Source organism: Oncorhynchus masou, chromosome 13 (assembly GCF_036934945.1).
Source record: "Oncorhynchus masou masou isolate Uvic2021 chromosome 13, UVic_Omas_1.1, whole genome shotgun sequence".
Lineage (NCBI taxonomy): Eukaryota > Metazoa > Chordata > Actinopteri > Salmoniformes > Salmonidae > Oncorhynchus > Oncorhynchus masou.
In genome coordinates, this window is record NC_088224.1 from 36,823,868 (window position 1) to 36,840,591 (window position 16,724).

Here is a 16,724-nt window from a genome sequence, read left to right on the forward strand (position 1 = left end):
AGCTGCCCGTCAGTCAGGAGCGGCCTGAGCCGCCCGTCAGTCAGGTGCCACCCGTCAGTCAGGAGCCGCCAGAGCCGCCCGTCAGTCAGGAGCCGCCAGAGTCGCCCGTCAGTCAGGAGCCACCCGTCAATCAGGAGCCGCCAGATGCGCCCGTCAGTCAGGAGCCGCCAGAGCCGTCCGTCAGTCAGGAGCTGCCCGTCAATCAGGAGCCGCCAGAGTCGCCCGTCAGTCAGGAGCCACCCGTCAATCAGGAGCCGCCAGAGCCACCCGTCAGTCAGGAGCCGCCAGAGCCGCCCGTCAGTCAGGAGCCGCCAGAGCCGTCCGTCAGTCAGGAGCTGCCCGTCAGTCAGGAGCGGCCTGAGCCGCCCGTCAGTCAGGTGCCACCCGTCAGTCAGGAGCCGCCAGAGCCGCCCGTCAGTCAGGAGCCGCCAGAGTCGCCCGTCAGTCAGGAGCCACCCGTCAGTCAGGAGCCACCAGAGCCGCTCGTGACTCCGGAGCGGCCAGAGCCGCCCTTCACTCTGGCGCTGCCAGAGTCTCCCGCCTGTCCTGCACTGCCAGAGTCTCCCGCCTGTCCGGCGCTGTCAGAGTCTCCCGCCTGTCCTGCACTGCCAGAGTCTCCCGCCTGTCCGGCGCTGCCAGAGTCTCCCGCCTATCCGGCGCTGCCAGAGTCTCCCGCCTGTCCGGCGATGCCAGAGTCTCCCGCCTATTCGGGGCCCGCTATAAGGGTCCCCAGTCCGGGGTCGGCAGCAAGGGTCGCCGCTCCAAAGGCGCCACCTAAGTGGGCCAAGACTAAGGTGGAGTGGGGTCCACGTCCCGCGCCAGAGCCGCCACCGCGAATAGATACCCACCCAGACCCTCTCCTATGGGTTTAGGTTTTGCGGCCGGAGTCCGCACCTTTTGGGGGGGTACTATCACGTCCTGATCTTAGTTCCTTTTTAATGTCTCTATTTTATTTTGGTCAACGAGTGAGTTGGGGTGGGCATTCTATGTTTTGTGTTCTATGTTTTCTATTTCTATGTGTTCGGCCTGGTTCCCAATCAGAGGAGCTGGCAATCATTGTCTCTGATTGAGAACTATACTTAGGTAGCCTGTTCCCACCTGGTGTTTGTGGGTAGTTGTTTTCTGTTTTGTGTATTGCACCTTGCAGATCTGTTTGTTTGTCGTTTTTTGTTCAAGTATTCGTATTGATTAAAAGGTATTATGAATACTTACCACACTGCACACTGGGGTCCTGTGTGGCTCAGTCGGTAGAGCATGGCGCTTGCAACGCCAAGCGTCGTGGGTTCGATTCCCGCTGGGACCACCCATATGTAAAAGTAGTGGCCCCAGCCGACTTGTAAGTCGCTTTGGACAAAAGCGTCTGCTAAATGGGATATATTATTATTATTATTATTGCACCTTGGTCTTCTCCTTCTCCCGACGACATTCGTTACACACTCATCATTCATGATTATCTGTAATCATGGTAGCATCCATATTAATGTAGAAGTGTTTCGAATCATATTCTATATTTATTTACAATAAAAGTGGCTCCAAAATTACACAATACATTATTTACCATTAATTGCTATTGGGCACAATAATCTGAAACACAACCAAAACCTAACTGCAAATGAATCGAATACATTTGTAGAGTTACAAGCTTGATGTAGTCATTGCATGCTGGGAATATGGGACCAAATACTAAACTTTTGACAACATTAATACACAAGTGAATTTGACCAAATACTTTCGGTTCCCTTAAAGTGGACTATGTGCAAAAAGTGCTGTAATTTCTAAACGGTTCAACCGATATGGATGAAAATGCCCTCAAATTAAAGCTCAGTGTGCACTTTAACCTCGTTGTCATTGTATTATTTTAGAAGTGCTGGAGCACAGAGCCTAAACATCCAAAAATGTGTCAATGTCCAAAAAACGTTTGGACTTCGCTGTAGGGGTGTTTTGTTGGTGAGAATACAGTGGGGGAAAAAAGTATTTAGTCAGCCACCAATTGTGCAAGTTCTCCCACTTAAAAAGATGAGAGAGGCCTGTAATTTCCATCATAGGTACACTTCAACTATGACAGACAATGACATTAGACAAAAAAATCCAGGAAATCACATTGTAGGAATTTTAATGAATTTATTAGCAAATTATCATACCCTGACTCCAACATAACCCAGACTCAGCCAGCTATCAATCACTCTGCTGCCTTCCTCTTTCTCACTGCAGATGACTCCCACCAAGGGAACTACAGCTGTGTTTATGAGATTTATGTTTTTTCTCATAACTTCTCCTCCGAGAGTGATCTCCTCTCCCTCACTGTCACAGGTAACTGAACATGAACCATACTTGGAACTTTGACATTAACAGATTTTCCACGAATGAATCTGATGCTTGGCAATCCACTAATTAAATGTGTTTCTGCTGTAGCCTCTCCTCTGACAGCTTTCATCATCAGACTGGTTGTTGTACTTCAGATGTCACTGACAGCCAACACTGCCATCTATCTGTACATCAAGGTAAAGACATTAAAAAGTGACAAGTCAGGTGAACAAAATTAATATTTTAGAAGTCTTGGTTTAGTCATTGAAAAAATCAGTTGGATTGTATTTTACCTGGGATTTGTTTTTATATCACTGACTCTTGGTGTGTGTTTTCTTAGACCACCAGGAGGCGAGGGGAAGGGGTGAATTTGGAGATGGTTTCTCTGAGGACCAGAGCTGAAGCCGGACCCGGAGAGAGCAGCCCAGGTGACAGACTAGGGTGAAGTTGAAAAGTCTAAGTGTCCATGGGACATCCAACTCTGACCTCACCCCATTGAAGTTGAAATGTAAAATGTTTGAAATGCAGTTGAAGTCATTTCAAATGTATAAAGGTTAGGATAATGGTTAGGGTAGGGTTTAGGGTAGGGTAAGCGTCCCAAGATTCCCCGATAGCACGAACTAAAGTTGACCGTAGAGACGCTGAACTTAGGTCCGTTTTTTGTTTTCCAGATACCATGGGACTGGTGTAGACCTGATGGGATTTGAATCCAAACCCAATTAAATTAAATGAGTGTTAAGTTTCTATTGGTTGTGCTATGGCTGCACTTGCTCTTTATTTTATTATTATCATCATGTTTTAACGGAGTTATGTGATTCTTCTCATGTTATTTCATAAACAAATGCTCACTACAGTACTATTATTGTTTGCCCAGAGAGTGCTATTGGTGCAATGTAGAATAACACATTTCATAAATAAAGGTTTTGTGTCACTCCAACTGCATTGTTGTCATAATTGGTGCCAGACGTACGAGTTGGCAAGTGCACAGTTAGCATTAGCCTAGCTTAGCTGAGCCATGTGATCATTATGTCAGTGTCGGGCTAGGTTGCCCCGAGGTGCTGCTCTAATTATCGGCCACCAGCTGTCTCCACTGCTCCCCTCTAAGCCCCACTCGACTTGAGTGGTCGCTTGTGCTTAAACCTGGGTAGCCAACTGACCCGCTCAAGATACAATACCTAAATCCGAATCTTAGTCAGGTTACATCTGTGTTACTGTAGATATCCGTCTTAGTGTGCCTGTTTTGAATTCAACTCTTCAGATGAATAACAAACACACTTAATTGTATTCGTGTAAAGCATTTTGATTCCAATGCATATATAGCTACTAATTAAAAAAAACAGAAAAAGTCACCAACTAATTTGACAAGTGTTTATTTAAGTGAAAGACTTGATAATACATGTAACATGGAAGCTCATAGTTACGAACACAGCATTTATTACAGGACTTGTTTTGAATAACGGACATTACTTTCCTGTGCTCACTCAAAACTTCCACTCCTTCAGCCTGGGTTAGACCCACATATCGCAGCCAATCTCTCTTCAGGAAATATTAGTGGCTTCATTGACACCAGCTCAGAGCAGTGAAGAGTGAAGAGTGAAGAGAAAACCCTCACAAAACGAGTGGTAGAAACCCCATCAGAGGACACATTCTGTCCACAGAATCCAATCATGGCTTCAGAGAGCTCAATAACCATGGTGATAGTGACTTAACAACTGTGTGTGTGAGTGAGCGAGCGAGTAAGTGAGAGAGAGAGAGCATTGTGCCCCCGTGTTCCTGTGATTTTTTGCTATTACAAGCAAAATGTGGTCAATAAGCATCTGCATTCAGAAATTGTGTTATTTGTGTGGGTCAGTGCAAATAGTAAATGTGTGGGTGGGTTTGAATTTGTGTGTGTGTGTGTGTGTGTGTGTGTGTGTGTGTGTGTGTGTGTTTTGTAGTGTTTGCGCGTACATCTCTGTGTGTGTGCGCGGGGGTGTGTGTGAAAGCTCTGCATTAAGGATTAGCCCCAGTGTGTGTCCACCCGTGATTAGCCTGGTCAGTGGGCCTGTTGTGCATTCACTCAGGCCATTAGCATATTAATGCTGCCTCCCTCTTGATCTCTCTCGCTCTCTGCCTCTCTCTTTCCCCCTCGCTCTTTCTCTTTTCTTTCTATACATATTGCCCCGAGTCTCACTCGAACTTCCTCCCTGACCATTTTTCTCTCAACTTCATTATTTTGCACTCTCCCTCTCTCTATGTACTCTTAGAAAAAAAGGTGCTATCTAGAACCAAAAAGGATTCCTCGGCTGTCCCCATAGGAGAATCCTTTGAAGATCCCCTGTTGGTTTCAGGTAGAACCCTTTTTGGTTCCATGTACAACCCTTTCCACAGAGGGTTCAACATGGAACCCAAAATAGTTCTACCTGGAACCAAAAATAGTTATCGTTTGGGGACAGCTGTAGACCCGTTTTGAACCCTATTTTCTAAGAGTGTGTACTGGGTTTGGGCCTGTCAGGACTTTATCCATTTTTTCTCTTTCTCTAGTCTTTCCCTCCAAAAATATAATCTTGCCCTCTATTCCTCCTTCTTCTTTCTCTTCCGAAATCTCTCCCTCCCTGATAATCCCCCTCTCTCGCCCCAAGCCCCCTCTCTCCCCACCTTCTCCAAATCCTTTACTTTCGCTCTCGTTTTCCCTATTCTTCCGTAGCCTGACCCCTGAACTTTGTCAAACACAGGCAAATGCAAAAACACACACACACACACACACACACACACACACACACACACACACACACACACACACACACACACACACACACACACACACACACACACACACACACACACACTTCAATTCATTCAATCAAATTTCCTCTCACTCTCTCCCCGTTCCTGCTAGAAGTGCGTATCTTTTTAGGACCTTGTCTAAATAGCTGTGAAAGAAAAAGCAACCTAGAAAACAAGGACCGAAGTGCAAACCGGACACATTCAACTGTACTTAACATGATAAGTGCTATTCATCTCTCCATCTCATGACTTCAGCCTCCAAGTAGACTCAACCTCTTGTTCTGGCTCTTAGCCGCCACCGTGAGCCACATTTAGAAGCTGGAGGATGGTAGAGGTGAAAATAAGTATGCAGAAAAAGCCCAGTGTGGTAAAAAGAAAAAATAACACATTGGCCATTTACACCAAAATGTTTCCTTCTGTCCCTTCCATGTCTGCATTACCGGAGATTTCCGGAGGTCAGGGGCGTGATGTCCATCCACAACTCCTGGTTTCATGGAGGCAGACACAAGAATTGCGTTTGGACAATCAGCTCCGGACCCCCTGGGTCAGCACATAGCAGGGATGGATGGGCGGACGTTTGGATAGACAGAGGACACAGAGAAACGTGTAGGGAAGTTCAGGCCTCTGAACAACTAACTCATCCACCCTTTCTGTGTGTACGTGACATAATGATGAACGCAGGGCGGCATCCCAAGGCAGCAGTAACGTGACCAATACAAAAGCAGTCCCCATTGTCACACAGATCAAAGAGACAAAAGCTCCCTATGATAACTTAGTGCAGCCGAGTGTTAACACATAAGCAGCCAAGGTAAGAGCCGGAAACAAAAGTGAGAATTTGAAACAAAAGTAGCCCCCCAAACTGAATTACTCAATGCAACATTTGTCTCTCTATGTGAGCCGTCTCAAAACGAATAATATGGGCGGCTTTTGAAAGACATCAGCCATTCATTGATGCTCCATGTGCTGCTCACAACTGAAGAGCAGCGCAGCATGCCCCACAAAGAGAATTGAAGTATTTAATATTGTTAAACTTTACATTTATTTGTTTGACTAGATACTATTGAACTAAAAAGTAATCTTTAAAAGTCTTATAAAGACTTGTTTTTCTTCTGAAGTGAGAAAAAGCCCTTTCATTTTGATATTTGATTCTGGAAAACGGTGGTTAGCCTCTTATCTTTAGACATATCAAAAAGGAAATCAGTACATTTACAGTTACTTCGTCAACTTTTTCCCCCACAGAGGATGTTTAGAAGGTTCAATAAAGTTTGTTTCCTTTCCTGAACATCAGCCACTATTGGAAAATATAAGCTAGTCACCCATTTTCACCCATTCATCTTGAGAGGTCTCTTCAAAGTGGTAGTTAGCTGTTGAGTAGCAGGTAGGTTGATCCACTGTCCCGGCAAGGAATCCAACGAGTCCAACAGCTGCATCTGGTTTATGAAGTGGCTCCGTGCCACAGATACGACCTCTAGCCCTGAATTCAGCCTTAACTACTGCTCTTGTATCACAACAGGTCATAACAGGTCACTGTAGACCACCTCAAGCATGGTTGCATTCACATTGGTACAACAATGAAAGTGTACCGATGTGTCCAAGCTATGTTGAGATACATGAATGTACCTTAAAGACAAAAAAAGCAACAAGACCTAGTTGAGGCCTAAAAACCTTAAAAAGTTTGTTTTTTTAACTAAAAAAACATTGAAATAAAACCCTGTTGCTCAAAGGCGTAGAAATTCGTCCTGAAATATTTTTTTCTCTTGTCTCCCTCAGATGTGTTCTTGCTTTAGCTGTGTTGCCTTTGACGTTTGGCACACTTGTCCTACTTTAGCATCTTAACTCTTGCCTTCTCTGCTCTTGCATCCTTCTCCCTCGCGTTCTCCAACCCTTTCTGCCGTTCCTCCTTCTGTCTGTCGATTTCCTTCACTCTCCCCCTCCTCCCTCTCCCTCTCCCTACCCCCTCTCTTTCTCTCTGTTGCTCTCTCTCTCTCTCTCTCTCTCTCTCTCTCTCTCCTCATTTCATGCAGCACTGGGGTTACCTAAGAGACTGGGCCTCAATGAAGAAAATCTCTTTTGGTACAATGAACTGGGCGAGAGGCAGGGGGGAGAAGGGGGGGGGCAGGGTGGAGGGAGGGGTGGAATGAGAGGGGAAGATAGTGATGCAGATGCGGGACAGAGGAATACAAAATCCAAAATGGAATAAGTGGCTGCGCTTGTGTGATTTCACCTCAATGGTCCATTTTTCGAGGGTCACCATTGGTGCCCCTTGGTCAGCCTGTTCGGCTGAGCTGTGCTGGAAACATCTCCCACTTTTGAATGTTATGCTGTATATTTAACTAACCTCTTCCTATATCAAAGTGTTTGAAAAATATATCTATATATAAAACGTATATAAATAATATAATAATATAAAACTGAGAGATAATTTCGTTTTTCATAGTGTTGTTTTCGTCTAGGTCTATATGGCGGCATTTATACAGGTGTCCCAATTCTGATCTTTTTTCATTAATTGGTCTTTTGACCAATCAGGTCAGCTCTGAAAAATATCTGACACACAAAGATCTGAGGTGATTGGTCAAAAGACCAATTAGTGGAAAGAATATCAGAATTGGGCTGCCTGTGTAGATGCAGCCTATGAGATTTACTTTCACAAACCTAATTGTACAGATTTGTGAAATATGATGGTTTTGGAGGGATTGGACAGTTTCAATAGGAGTCATTTTGTTAGTTTACTCTGAGTTTAAGGTAAAACTGCACTGACGATCAGACTGCTTTATCCGTCCACATCAAGATGGTCACAGGCCCATTCAACACAACATAACACATTTGCCCTAGAATTAAGTGAATTTGTCCAGTACATTTTTTTTTTACATTTGTGATGCTTAATTTTCTGCAAGCACCTTATTGGTGATGTTAATGACACTATTGTTCTTTCCATTTATTTTGGACTAGCATACAAATCCCTATTGCTCCAGTCTGTCTATTTACAACTCTCCTTAAAGCCACCCTTTGCAGAATGTGAGAAAATAATATGGCTAATCAAAGTTGTTTAGCTAATAATTACAACTAACTGTTGAAGTGAAATAGGATGTTTGCGTATGTAGTTAGTCCCTATTGCGGCTTACTGCATTGACAACATGCTCTTCTTATTCCTATGTGTATTTTCTGTGCACATGCCAGGATAAATCGGAGATTGAGCGGTAATGAATTTATCTGATCGCATGACCAGAAGCCCTGCATTGAAATGAATCGAAGGAGTTGCGGGGCGAGGAGTGCAGGGGTGGAGGGAGTGTGTGTGTGTGTGTGTGGATTTGGGGTGTGTGGGGGGGTACACAAGTCCGATTTTCAGCGGCTCAAATGAAGTTATTTCCAGAAGCCTGTCCATCTGTTACCGTAGCAGCAGTGACCACGGCGTTGCCATGGCGAGGTCCACACAAAAGGGTGTGGCGTGGGAACGGCTCCAAGGGTCAGGAGTGAGGGTCTCCGGGTCAGAGGTCACAGCCAGCTGGACAGCACACAAGAGGAGGCGAGGGTGAGAAAAGAGGGAAGGAACGGTTTTGCGCGGGAGCTGGCTGACTGGACACTGCTGGACATTAACATTGAACTGAGTGGTGAGACAAAAGGGGAGGGGACAAGGGAGGGGGCGAGGAGGGTGAGGGGTTCAGTGAGGGGGCCCACTGTCCAGGCTCTATAGGAGGCTCGGCGCATTAGGCCCAATATCCACTGGTGCCTAATCGTGCATATCATTTGACAGGCAATTGACTCTGGCCAATGTCCACGCAAATGTGGCTATTGAGAGCCACAGAGGGCTGTGTGTGCCAGATCTGTGCCTAGATAAGTGATGCTCAGGGAAAACAATTGGGTATTTGCGACATTTCATTCAGGTCGCGTTTGAATCAAAAATCCTCACAGACAATAGAAAAGAATGAGAAGGCCAATTTATTACCATTTGCTCGAAGTAGCAAAGAGTTCCAGGTGTTTCCAACCTGGAACACATGGACTGCATGGAACTGGTTTGAACACCAGACCACCACAGCAAAGCCCAAATCTCCATTCCCCCACAGGCCTTAAGATTCATTCATTTCATATCAACTGCTTCTAAATCTGCAGTTACTTTATCAGGCCAAGCTAAACGTTCAAGTGTTCAAAATGGCACAGATCTCAAGTGCCAAATTTGAAATGTTAATTCAGTCTAAACTAACATGCTGAGAAAAAGATAGAAAATGACCCACTGGCCCAAATAGCGAGCCAATTCAACACTATGATCCAAACGGCGGGTTATAACTGAATCAGAGGACAACACGTTATGACACAGGGATGGGGTGAATAGCTTACAATGCAATTAAAGCTACACCAACACCCCAATAGTAAACAGCACAGCCCAAAGACCCTAATGAGGAGGGGATGAAAGGCCATGATCCATGCGTCATGGCCGACAGTAATTGGATTAAAGGCAGCCATGGGAGAACATGGCAGACCAAGTCCAATGCCCCCGTTTGACACCTTTTGTGAATCGCCAGAAACACTGTTCAGAGCAAGAAGATGAGGGACCAAAGCGTTTAACGTTGTGTTGTAGCTACAGATATGCCCAAAGAGAGAGCGGTGGCTAAGATACACCACGGACACATTTTTATCAAGAGATTTGACAACTCAATCTTAGATGTCTGTTAGTGTTCGGCTATATCCCATCATTTACAGAATAAATAAGGAAATATGGGAAAGTGTGGATGCATCTTTAACGAAATGTCTTAGTGTAGTTTGATCATTCAATGAACTTGATTTTTTAGAGATAGATTGTGTCACAGATTTTTGTTTCACTCTACCAGAGTGTGCATCTCCATTCCAATGATTACCATTTGAACGAGTAAAATATTCAAGTATACCTTTTTAAAATGCTAAAAAAGGTAGGTAATAAATCACACAGTAAAAATGTTTAATTCAAGTAGTTTTTGGTGTAAATAACATTATTAATAATAGGAGACCAATTGAACATTTGACAAGGGTGGAAGTTGGGATTGCCCCTTTACTGACCTTTGTTCATGCTAGATGCAGCAATGCCATGACCACATAAATTGTGCTACTTCCACTTGCTCTTTTGAGTTTCCAGATGCAAAGAGAAGAGGGCTATGTCTCTAGGAAATGGTACGTTTCCTGGGTTCAATCTCTTTAAATCTCTACCCATGTTGATGTGACCCGGAGAGCCATTCTGCCCCTCCGTCCTCTCCCCCAGTGCAGGCTGGGAGAAGGACCAAAAATGGTCATTTTACACCAATGTGATAGTCACTTCCTGCCAAGATACATAGGGACAGAGTTCAAAGTATTCGGTACACAAATATATTTTAGGCCTCCATTTTCAGAGCCCATTTAATGTCTCTGTAGCCAGGAGGATCACTGAGCTGGAGTTGAGTCTCAACTATAGCTTCTAAACATGCTGGACTGATATGACACAGCATTCTAAGAAACTTGCTAACTGGATGTAGATCGAAAAATTGTTTCCAAGGAGTTATAAAAATGTAACTCAAGTTCTGTCCTCCCTTTTGGTCTCATGGAATTGAAATTGAATCAAGCCAATTGTATTCCTCATTGTACAGTCGTGGCCAAACGTTTTGAGAATTACACAAATATCAATTTTCACATAGTCTGCTGCCTCAGTTTGTATGATGGCAATTTGCATATATTCCAGAATGTTATGAAGAGTGATCAGATGAATTTCAATTAATTGCAAAGTCCCTCTTTGCCTTGCTAATAAACAGAATCCCCCAAAAATATTTTCACTGCATTTCAGCCCTGCCACAAAAGGACCAGCTGACATCATGTCAGTGATTCTCTCGTTGTGAGTGTTGTGAGTGTTGACGAGGATAAGGCTGGAGATCACTCTGTCATGCTGATTGAGTTTGAATAACAGACTGGAAGCTTCAAAAGGAGGGTGGTGCTTGGAATCATTGTTCTTCCTCTGTCAACCATGGTTACCTGCCTAGAAGGCCAGCATCCCGGAGTTGCCTCTTCACTGTTGACGTTGAGACTGTTGTTTTGCTTGTACTTTTAATGAAGCTGCCAGTTGAAGACTTGTGAGGCGTCTGTTTCTCAAACTAGAAGCTCTAATGTACTTGTCCTCTTGCTCAGTTGTGCACCGGGGCCTCCCACTCCTCTTTCTATTCTGGTTAGAGCCCGTTTGTACTGTTCTATGAAGGAAGTAGTACACAGCATTGCTCCAGATACGCAACTAGTCTGTACGAGATCTTCAATTTCTTGCCAATTTATCGCATGGAATAGCCTTCATTTCTCAGAACAAGAATAGACTGATGAGTTTCAGAACACAATTATTTGTTTCTGGCCATTTCGAGCCTGTAATGGAACCCACAAATGCTGATGCTCCAGATACTCAACTAGTCTAAAGAAAGTAAGTTTTATTTCTTCTTTAATCAGGACAACAGTTTTCAGCTGTGCTAACATAATTGCAAAAGGGTTTTCTTTTTTTCTTTTTTAACTCTGTTTATTAAGTTTTACACACACACACACACACACACACACACACACACACACACACACACACACACACACACACACACACACACACACACACACACAGAGACAAGACAAAGCAATATAAATAATATACTCAACTAGAAAAAAAATACAAATAAAAATACAAAAAAAATAGCCTTAAAGATACCATACTTTAGACAAGTTAAACACAGCAGGCAGAAGGCTACAGAGGTTAAAGGGCAATCTATAGTACAGGGACAGAGCAAACACCTCACCATTGTTCCTGTAAACAGTCAAGGGATAAGGGTGGAGAAATGCAACCACTCACAGACAGTCATGGCCACAGACCGAACAATCCACTGGACCAAAAATAAAGTTTACAATGCTTTAAAATAAAAAAATAGAATGATTATTCATATAGGCGTGAACAAAATGTAAAAATAACTGGGAAAAACAAGCTCACACTTCAGTCTCGGCCCGCGGATCACAATCAATAAGCACATGGACCTTAATGCCCCCCCCCAGCAAAAACACAGAGAGAAGCTCCTCCAACCCCTATGTCACAGGGGGGTCAAATACAGACTTATTTTAGTTTTAATTGGAATGCCATCAGAGGATGGACTGTTTAAAGTAAGACCGGAATGGAGCCCAAGCCTCATTAAACAGTTTGAGGTTCCCACGTGAATTGAATTGAATTATTTCTAGTTTCAGAGAGCACAACACATCTCTCACCCAATATTTATATGATGGGGGAGCTGCCATCTTCCAGTTCTGTAGTATTAGCCGACTAGCTAAAAGAGTTGTATAAAGCAACAGTGTCCGACTGGATTCTTGATAGGGGGGTACCTATGGGCAGTACTCCAAAAAGGGCTGGAAGGGGAGACGGATCTATAACAGTGTCATATATATCAGAGAAACATTTAAATATTAATTCCCAGAAACCTGACAGTTTATGACAGCCCCAAAACATATGCAACAGTGTGACTGGTTCCACTTTACATCTGACACAGGTAGGATCAAAATCAGAGAATATTCTTCCAAGTTTGGCCCCCGACCAGTGGATACGGTGAACGACCTTGAATTGAATGAGGCTGTGTCTAGTGCTAAAAGAGGACGAGTGCCCCCTGTGCAGCACAGATTCCCAGGCGTCTTCCCCAAGTTCCTCCCCCAAATCCTTTTCCCATCGAGACTTTAAAGGCACCAAAGAAGGGTTCTGTAAGTCATGAATGATTGCATATACATCTGAAATTGCGCCCCTAGGAAGCTTGTTCAACCCCAAGATGCTCTCTATAGCTGTATTCGCAGGCCTATTGGGAAATCCAGGTGTGTTAGCTCTGACAAAGTTTCTAGTCTGGAGATAGCGGAAAAAGTGGGATTGGGGAGATTGAACTTTTCCTGCAGCTGAGAAAAAGAGGCAAATGTATCATCAAAGAATAATTGGGCGAGGGAGGAGAGGCCTAGTGAGTGCCAAATGCCAAAAGCCCCATCATTCAAAGATGGAGGAAATAAAATGTTCTGTTTGATTGGGCCTGATAGAGAAAAGCCTCGGAGGCTAAAGGCTAAACGGAACTGATTCCAAATTTTAAGAGACTGCTTTACAATTGGGTTGACACACCTTTTGCCTAGGGACACTGGGAGAGATGAGCACAACACAGAGGAAAGTGCTGCAGGTTTACACGATTCAGACTCCATCTGGACCCAGAGTGGTCTAGGGTCAGTAGGATCCGTCTGCAGCCAGTACAGAACGGCTCTGAAATTTGCAGCCCAGTAGTATGTCTGAAAATTTGGTAGAGCTAAACCCCCCAATGACCTAGGCTTCTGTAAATGTTTTCTACCAATCCATGGTACCTTGCCATCCCAAATCAAATGCATGAATGTTTGATCCAGTGAAATAAAAAAAGATTTTGGAATAAAAATGGGTAAACATTGAAATAAATCTAAAAATTTGGGCAACACATTAATTTTAATGACATTAATCCTTCCAATAAGAGAAAGGGGTAGCGAATTCCAAAAAGTAAAAGGCAAAAGGGTTTTCTGATGATCAATTAGCCTTTTAAAATGATAAACTTGGGTTAGCCAACACAACGTGCCATTGGAACACAGGAGTGATGGTTGCTGATAATGGGCCTCTGTACGTCTATGTACTGTAGATATTCCATAAAAATCTGCCATTTCCAGCTACAATAGTCATTTACAACATTAACAATGTCTACACTGTATGCGGACATCCCATCATATTGGTGTCTGACAGGTGTATAACATCGAGTACACAGCCACACAATCACCATAAACAAACATTGGCAGTAGAATGGCCTTACTGAAGAGCTCCCTGACTTTCAACGTGGCACCGTCAGAGGATGCCACCTTTCCAACAAGTCAGTTTGTCAAATTTATGTCCTGCTGGAGCTGCCCGGTCAACTGTTAAGTGCTGTTATTGTGAAGTAAAAACATCTAGAAGCAACAACGGCTCAGCCACAAAGTGTTAGGCCACACAAGTTCATAGAACAGGACCATTGAAAGCTGAAGCGCATAGTGCGTAAAAATTGTCTGTCCTTGGTTGCAACACTCACTACCGAGTTCCAAACTGCCTCTGAAAGCAACATCAGCCGAATAACTTTTCTTTGGGAGCTTCATGAAATGGTGTTCCATTGTCTAGCAGCCACACACAAGCCGAAGTTCATCATATGCAATGCGTCGGCTGGAGTAGTGGAAATGGGTTCTCTCTGGAGTGATGAATCACGCTTCACCATCTGGCAGTCCGACGGACAAATCTGTGTCTGGCAGATGCCAGGATAACGCTAACTGCCGCAGTGCATAGTGCCAACTGTAAAGTTTGGTGGAGGAGGAATAATGGTCTTGGGCTGTTTGTCGTGGTTCGGGCTTGGCCCCTTAGTTCCAGTGAAGGGAAATCTTAACGCCACAGCATATAATGACATTCTAGATGATTTTGTGCTTCCAATTTTGTGGCAACAGTTTGGGGAAGGCCATTTCCTGTTTAAGCATGACAATGCCCCCGTGCATGAAGAAATGTTTTGTTGAGATCAGTGTGGAAGAACTTGACTGGCCTGCACAGAGCCCTGACCTAAGCCCCATCGAACACCTCTGGGATGAATTGGAACGCCGACTGCGAGCCAGGCCTTTGCCCAACATCAATGCCCGGCCTCACTAATGCTCTTGTGGCTGAATGGAAGCAAGTCCCCGCAGCAATGTTCCAACATCTAGTGAAAAGCCTTCCAAGAAGAGTGGAGGCTGTTATAGCAGCAAAGTTGGGACCAACTCCATATTAATGCCCATGATTTTGGAATGAGATGTTCAACAAGCAGGTTTCCACATACTTTTGGTCATATAGTGTATCTGCATTACCAGTCATGTGAAATCCATAGATTAGGGCCTAATGAATTTATTTCAGTTGACTGATTTCCTTATATGAACTGTAACTAAGTAAAATCTGTTGCATGTTGCATTTATATTTTTGTTAAGTGTATGTTCAATGTTGTTGATCCATCCTCAGTTTACTTCTATCATAGCCATTAAGCTCTGTAACTGGCTTCCTGGTGAAATCGCTGAGTAGTTTCCTTTCCTCTCCAGCAACAGAGTTAGGAAGGACGCCTGTATCTTTGTAGTGACTGGGTGTATTAATACACCATCCAAAGTGTAATTAATAACTTCAACTTGCTCAAAGGGACATTCAATGTCTGATTTTTTTTTACTCATCTGACAACAGATGCACTTCTTTGCGAGGCATTGGAAAATCTCCAAGGTCTTTGAGGCTGAATTTGTGTTTGAAATTCACTTCTCGACTGAGGAACCTTACTGATAATTGTATGTGTGGGGTACAGAGATCAGGTAGTCATTCAAAAATCATGTTAAACACTATTATTGCACACAGAGTGAGTCTATGCAACTTATTATGTGACTTGTTAAGCACATTTTTACTCCTGAACTTATGTAGGCTTGCCGTAACAAAGGGGTTGAACACTTATTGACTCAAGACATTTCAGCTTTTCATTTAATTAATTATTTAAAAAAAATCTAAAAACATAATTCCACTTTGACATTATCGCGTGTTGTGTGTAGGCCAGTGACAAAACATATCAATTTACTAAGGGGTGTGAATACTTTCTAAAGGCATTGCATTTGAGTAAAAAGTATCTTTGGGAATGTAGTGGAGTAAAAGTAAAAGTTGTCAAAAATTTGTAATAGTAAAGTCAAGTACAGATACCCTTAAAAATACTTAAGTAGTACTTCAAAGTATTTTACTTTGTTACTTTACACCCCTGCATCCATGAAGTTTTACAAAATATTTATTCAAGAGGGAGACTCTCGCAGAGACTCTCCTAAACTTGCTTGGAACGCAGACTATTATTTTAAGATTTCTTCTTCATCCCAGCCTACTAATACAAAAACGAAGTACTTACATAAGCTGGGTAACTCTTCTGGAGAAAAAATATATAATTTGTGGCATTTTAATGCGTTTGAGCCAATCATTTGTGTTGTGGCAAGGAAGGGGTGGTATACAGAAGATATCCCTATTTGGTAAAAGACAAAGTCCATATTATGGCAATAACAGCTCAAATAACCAAAGACAAACGAAGTCCATCATTACTTTAAGACATGAAGGTCAGTCAATCCAGAAAATTTCAAGAACTTTTCAAGTTTCTTCAAATGCAGTCGCAAGAACCATCAAGTGCTATGATGAAACTGGCTCTCGTGAGGACCGCCACAGGAAAGGAAGACCCAGAGTTACCTCTGCTGCAGAGGATACATTCATTAGAGTTAACAGCACCTCAGATTACAGCCCAAATGAATGCTTCACAGAGTTCAAATAACAGACACATCTCAACATCAACTGTTCAGAGGAGACTGTGTGAATCAAGCCTTCGTGGTCGAATTTCTGCAAAGAAACCACTACTAAAGGACACCAATAATAATAAGAGACTTGCTTGGGCCAAGAAACACGAGCAATGGAGATTAGACCGGTGGAAATCTGTCCAAATTTGAGATTTTTGTTTCCAACTGCCGTGTCTTTGTGAGATGCCTAGTAGGTGAATGGATGATCTCCGAATGTGTGGTTCTCACTGTGAAGCATGGAGGAGGAGGTGTGGGAGTGTGGGGGTGCTTTGCTGGTGACACTGTCAGTGATTTATTTAGAATTCAAGGCACACTTAAAA